General features: G+C 42.0%; 1 pseudogene; it reads left to right on the top strand.

Moving 5' to 3' along the window:
- Nucleotides 1–1,539, top strand: part of LOC102864271 — a 4,727-nt pseudogene extending 3,188 nt beyond the window's left edge.
- The last annotated feature ends 5,446 nt before the right edge of the window (nt 1,540–6,985 follow it).

Below are 6,985 nucleotides of genomic sequence, written 5' to 3'. Positions count from 1 at the left end.
TAATGAACGAAGGCCAGATGAGTTGTGGGAGGATATCAAGGGTATCATCCAGGAAGAGTGCAAACGGTCATTGCAAAGACAGAAGAGGAAGACCAAAATGTATGTCAGAAGAGACTCAACAAACAGTACCCACAGAAAAGATAGGTAACAGGCGTGTGCTGCAGAGGAGTAGCTTGAGCCAGAATGAAGAAAGTTGGGGACCGAGGGGACAGTCTGGAGCGGAGTGAATGAGGAGGTGACAGAGGGGACTGGCTCCATGGTGCAAGGGCTCCTGCCACCAAGCGGAGCTTCAGCAAGGAAGTGGAGCAGCAGAGTAGAGAATGGTCCAAGCAGCCCGAGGGGACTGCGCAAGGCAGCCAGCCTCACAGGGGATCGGGACCGCAGGTGAGACACTGTAGAGGGAGAAACCACGTTGCCACCAGTGAGCCCTCTAAAGGCTGCGCTCTCTGAGGAGGAGCTGGCGAAGAAATCCAAGGCCATCACCGAAGAGCACCTTCACTTTAATGACATGAAGGAAGCAGTACAATGTGTGCAGGAACCGGCGTCGCCCTCCTTGCTGTTCATCTTTGTTCAATGTGGCATCGAGTCCACCCTGGAGTGCAGTGTCATCGCTGGGGAGCAGATAGGGCCGCTGCTGCACCAGCTGCTCAGTGCTGAGCACCCCTCCTCTGCTCAATACTACCAAAGGCTATATGAACTCTTGGACTTGGTGAAGGACATGGAAATTGACATCCTGCATGTGTGGCTCTACCTGGCACAACTGGTAACACCCATCCTGCAGGAAGAAGGCCTGCCCATGGTGGAACTGTTCAGGGAGATTACAAAGACTCTGAAACCCCTGGGCAAAGCTGCTTCTCTGTTACTGGAAATCCCGGGGCTTCTATGCAAAAGCATGAATCCCCAAAATGTGGGGACATTGTGGTGAGAGGCTGGGCTCAGCTGGAAGGAATTTTTCCCTGAAGGTCAGGATGTCAGTGCAGTTATCACTAAATAGAAGGTGGAGTACACTCTGGGAGAAGAGTCGGAGGCCCCCAGGCAAATGGCTCTTCCCTCCGGGCGGGGGCGGGCGGCGGGGATCTAAACAGGAGCTGGAGAAACTGCTGAAGGAGGAGAACAGTAATAAGCCAGTGTGCGAGTGGATTGAGGCTAACCTGAGTGAGCAGCAGGTAGCCTCCAACACATTCGTTCGCGCCCTCATGACGACTGTCTGCTATTCCTCAATTATCTTTGAGAATCCCCTCCAGTGGATGTTGAAGCGCTGAAAGCAGGATCCAAACTGATGAGCAGAAGGAGCTCCAGGTGCTCTACGCCCCCAGGCCCCACTGTGACCTTAGAACAGCCTACCAACCTGCTTCTTTGACACGCTGTACAATGAGGACAGAGGACCAAGAGGACATGGTCAAAGAGGACGCTGGGAGAGCAGCATGGACCCCGCTGAACAGCAGGCAAGAGTGTGCCCCGCCAATCTGTCACAGCCAGGGATTTGGAGCCCCATGGACTGGAGGGTGGCCCAGCCAGCTGCCTGGATGGCAGGGGTAGGGTTGGGAGGTAACAGTCACAGTGGCAGTGAGTGCCTGTAGTGCAGTGTGTCTGAGCTAATAATAAAATGGCTGAAGAGGCAGGATGCTGCCAGGTGTCCCTTTCTTCCCCCCCTAGGGCACAAAGAGACATATTTTTTTTTAAAAAAAGAATCTTAATGGGAAATTACTACAAGAAAAAACAGAAGATGGAAGGCAAATGAAGAAAATATTAGAACAATATGGGATAACATCAAACACAACAATATACGTGCCATAGGAATTGCAGAACAGGAGAGGTAGAAGAAAAACACAGAGAAAATTGTGGAAGAGATACTAGAAGAAAATTTACCAGGCATCTTGCAAAATGAGGAGATCCACATTCAAGAAGTTCAGAGAACTACAGACTAGACAAAAAAAGCCACAAACAAAAAACCCAAACCAATGAAACAAACCAATGTGTGTGAACATATAGAGATCATTAGGATAGCATAGGACAGGGTGAAGTTGAGATCTGTTGTTCATCAAGTCTCCATGGGTTTTATACTTAATAGCACCTAACAGCAACAATAAACCCAATAACATGGACCTCCAAAGTATCTTGGATTCCATCTTGTATTCTTAGCCGCCTCTTAAACAAGCATAATCTCTGATCTGAGGGAAAGCCATCCTCAACATACTGCCAGTTCAGCAGAAACACCATCTCAGATCAGGCATTCCACCACAGCATCCTCATGAACATCAATGAGTCTAGTCCCTCCAAATAGTTTTTCTTCATTTTGTTTTTCCACCTTTACTTATTCCTGGCCAGCATTTTCTATGAACATCACTACTTTTTGTTGTTGTTGTTGTTTTATCTCCTTTCTTATACTTTCCCCTTAATTTCCAACTTTCCTGTTGTCTCCTCTTATTCGGAGGAATACTTTATTTAGAGCACACCCTTGTTTCTTTTCTGTCCTATTTGATATTTTAGTTTAGTTGTTATCATTTTTTGGTTTTTCCTTGTCCTCTCCTTCTCTTTCTCCCTTTCCCCCCAACTCTTTTTTCCTTCTTCTCTTTTTTCTCTTGTATCTTGTTTCACTCAGCAGTAGAGCAATAATATCCACACAATCCACTCATGTGCATGTCTCCTACAGCTCCCCACACTGGACAAAAGTAAAGATCAGCTCATGCTCGGCCTGACTGATAGAAAAAGACAACCATCACCCATCTATCCTACGATCAACTTCTATACATGAACAATGAACAGAAAATTACACAAGCATTCATATTTTCTATCATAGTCACAAGAAGACAGAAGTTGTAACCCTACAAACATTACCACAGTGTCCTGGAGGACACTGATAACTTCAAACGCCACCAAAAATCCAAGATAAGATACCACCAGATAGTAATCTAAATATAGAACAAGCAAGTCTGTCAGAGAAAGAAATCCTGTGGCAACTTCCTAAGAAGGAACTCAGAAAAATATGGTCTTTACAGAATTGAGAAAAAGTATGAGAATAAATTGATGAATAATATGAAGAAAATGCAGGCAAAACTTTAGAAAAAAAGTGTTTTTAATCAACACAAGATTAAACAGCCAAAATAAACGAAATAGTAGAATAGTAAAATAGGAAGTTGGCATTAAAAACATTAAAAGCAAATTTTGAGCCTTCCTAGAAAGGTGGTGCTGAAAGTGAAGACAGAAGCCCCTGCCCCTCCCAAAAATGAAGCCAAAGCAAAGGCATTAAAGACTAAGAAGGCTATCCTGGCAGCCTAAGATGCTGAGACTCTGAAGGCAGTCCAAATACTCCCAGAAGAGTGCCCCCAGGAGAAACAGGCTTGACCACCGTGCCATCATCAAGTTTTCCCTGACCACTGAGTCAGCTATGAAGAAGATACATGATGACAACAACTTGTGTTCATTGTGGATGTGAAAGCCAACAAGCACCAAATCAAACAAGCTGTGAAGAAAATCTATGACATTGAAGTGGTCAAAGTTAACATCTTGATTAGGCCTGATGGAAAGAAGGTCTATGTTCAACTTGCTTCTGACTATGATGCTCGGGATGTTTCCAACAAAATTGGAATCATCTAAACTGAGTCCAGCTGGCTAGTTAGGAAGATAAATTTTTCTCACCCATATTTTGAGAGATTGATAACACACTGGAAGGAAAAAAGAACAGAATTGAAGAAATGGAACATAGAATAGGTAAGACAGAAAGCAAAGCCTTCAATTCTAATCTGCTTGAGGAAAAATCAAGAAAAAAGAAGGAAGAAAAACGAAGTGAGCATAAGAATTATGTGTGACATCATAAAGAAGAATAAGTTATGTGCTTGGAATTCCAGAATAAGAAAAGACCCCCCAAAAAGCAGAGATAAAATTACTGAAGATATACTGAAGAAAACTTTCTAAATATTATGGGGTGGGTGGGAAGAGCATATACATTCAAAAGACTGAACAAAACCCAGTATATAAAATATACCCCAAAATAAAAATAAATGGACATATAATAACGAAATTTTTCCAAAAATCCTGAAAGCAGCTTGAGAAAAACTAACAGTAACTTACAAAGGAGAAAGAGTAACAGCAGAAATCACAGGCAAACAAGCAATGAGATGACATATACCAAATTCTGGAAGAAAATAACTTCCCATCATGATTCTGCTATCAAGCAAAATTTTCCATCAGACATCACAATGAAGAAAGGACATTCTCAAAATGTAGAAAGTAAGAGAATTGCTAAAAACAAGACCAACTTAACCAGAAATGCTAACAATAGTTCTTCAGATAGAGATGTTGTTGTTGTTATGTGCTTGCGACTCATAGTAACCCTATGTACAACAGCTCTAAACTCTGCTCTGTCTTGGGCCAAACTCATTGTCTCCAACACACTCATCCCGATTGCCCCAGTCACCAAATCAATCCATCTCCCAGAGGGCTTTCCCCTCCTGCGCCTGCCCTTCACCCTCCCAAGCATGATGTCCTTCTCCAAGGACCAGTCTCTCCTTACAAGAAGACCAAAGTATGTCAAACAAAGCCTCAGAATCCTTGCCTCCAAGGAGCAGGCAGGTTTAAACCTCTTCAGGATGCATATGTTTGTTTTCTTAGCAGTCCATGGTTCCCTCAGCACTCTTCTCCAACACCAAAGCTCAAAAGCATTAATTCTCCTTCTGTCCTCCCTGGTCATTGTCATGACCATATCTGACACATAACAAGTGATTGCAAAGACCATGGCCTGTGCCAGATGCACCTTAGTCTCCAGAGACACGCCGTTGCTCTTGAGTACTTTAGAGCGATCCCTAACAGCAGACTTTCCCATCGCAATACGTCTTTTCATTTCCTGGCTGCTGGTGCCAAGAGTGTTGATTGTGGAGCCAAGCAGACTAAAGCTGTGTACAATCTCAGTCTCTTCACCATCCATCCTGATGTTGCCAATTGTTCCAGTGGTGAGAATCTTTGTCTTCTTGACATTGAGCCTCAATCCATATTGAAGGCTGTAGTCCTTGACCCTCTGCAGCAAGTGCTTCAGGTCCTCCTCAGTTTCAACAAGCAGGGTTGTATCATCTGCATAATGCAGATTGTTGATAGATCTTCCACCAATCCTGATGCTGCATTTCTCCTCATAGAGCTCAGCCTCCCGGATCTGTTCTGCATACAGGTTGAAAAGGTATGGAGACAGGACACATCCCTGGCATACGCCCTTCCCAATTTTGAACCATGCAGTGTTTCCTTGCTCTGTTCTGATGACTGCCTCTTGGTCCAAGTACAAGTTTCGCATTAGCACGATCAAGTATTCTGGGATTCTCATTCTTCTCAGAATCAGCCACAGTTTGTTATGGTCCACATAGTCAAAACATCTTTGCATAATCAATCAAGCACAGATAGACATTCCTCTGGTACTCCCTGCTTTCCGTCAATATCCATCTGACATTAGCTACAATATCCCTAATACCACGACCCCTGCTAAACCCAGCCTGGACTTCTGGCAGTTCTCTGCTGATGTGCTGTTCCAGAATCTTCAGCAGACTCTTGCTTGCATGTGAAATCAATGATATTGTTCTATAGTTTCCACACAGCACAGAAAAGTAGATGGAAGGAAGTAATAAGCACCATAAAAAACAGAGCAGAAAAATGACAGCAAAAAAGACCCATGTCTACAGATAATTTCACTGAATGTGATTGGATTAAATCGATCTGTCAAGAGAAAAAGAATAGCAGAATGGGTAAGAAAACATGACCCAATAAAATGCTTGTCTATAATGACATATTTGAGTCACAGGATAAATATTAGAAATCAAACTATGGGAAATTATATCAAGGAAATAGTAATCAAAAAAGAGTAGGGGTGGCAATATCAGTAATAAAATAGGTTTCAAGTTAAAAATTAGCATGAGAGACAGAGAAGGAGAATATTTAATTATTGAAAGGTCAGTTTAACAAGAGGACATAAATATAATATCTACACACAGAAAGTTGGAGCTGCAAAACACACAAACCAAACTTTAATAGATTTGAAGAAAAACATATACAACATCTTAATAGTTGTTGCTGTTAGGTGCCTCTGAGTTAAGTCAGACTCATAGTGACACTATGAACAACAAACCTGAATCCTGTGCTATCTTCATTATATCTGATATGCTTGAATCCATCGCTGCAGTCATTATATCAATTCATCTTGTTGAGGGTCTCCTCTTTCACTGACACTCCACCTTTCAAAGCATGGTTTCCCTTTCCAAGCAATAGCTCCTTCTAGTAACATGTTGAAAGATTTAAAGAAAATTAAAACAATTCCATGAAAGCTTAGATATGACCCTGAGAAATCCCATCTAAGTTTCGAGATCATCTCAAGGACTGATTCAACACGCTGAACACTTAATGATTGAAGACCAGATGAGCTGTGAAATGCATCAAGGCCATTAAAAATACAGCAGAAAAAAATGTCATAGTGGATGTCAGAAGAGACTCGGAAGTTTGTCCTAGAATGTAGAGAAGCTAAAGTGAATATGACATAAGATAGCAGAATAGAAAAATCTCGAAGTGTGGCTTAAGTATAACAATGAAATATGCAAAGACCTGGTATTAAAAAAACCAAAAGGGAAACACATGCTCAGCCTTTCTCAAAATGAAAGAAAAAAATTAAAGCACTGAGTTACAACAGTGAAAGATTTTATGGGAAAAATTTTGAATGATGTAAGAAACATCAAAAGAAGATGGAAAGAATACAGAGTGACTGAACAAAAAAGAAAGTGGTCACCACTCAACTATTTCAGGAAGTGGCATAGGATCAAAAACCAATAGTACTGAAGGAAAAAATTTAAGAGTCACAGAAACCACTGACAAAAAAACCCCAAAACAATAAACAAACAAAAACACCAAACAAAACAAAACAAAACCAACAAGTTCCAGGCTACATAAATGGAAGAATGTGCCATGTTCATGGATAGGAAGACTCAATATTGTGAAAATGACAAAAAAATAAAAA

This window comes from Elephantulus edwardii, unplaced genomic scaffold, assembly GCF_000299155.1.
Source record: "Elephantulus edwardii isolate Elephantulus edwardi_28Jun2011 unplaced genomic scaffold, EleEdw1.0 scaffold00248, whole genome shotgun sequence".
In the NCBI taxonomy this organism is placed as follows: Eukaryota; Metazoa; Chordata; class Mammalia; order Macroscelidea; family Macroscelididae; genus Elephantulus; species Elephantulus edwardii.
The sequence above is the reverse complement of the archived record's forward strand: the minus strand, read 5'-3'. Positions and strand labels throughout refer to the sequence as shown.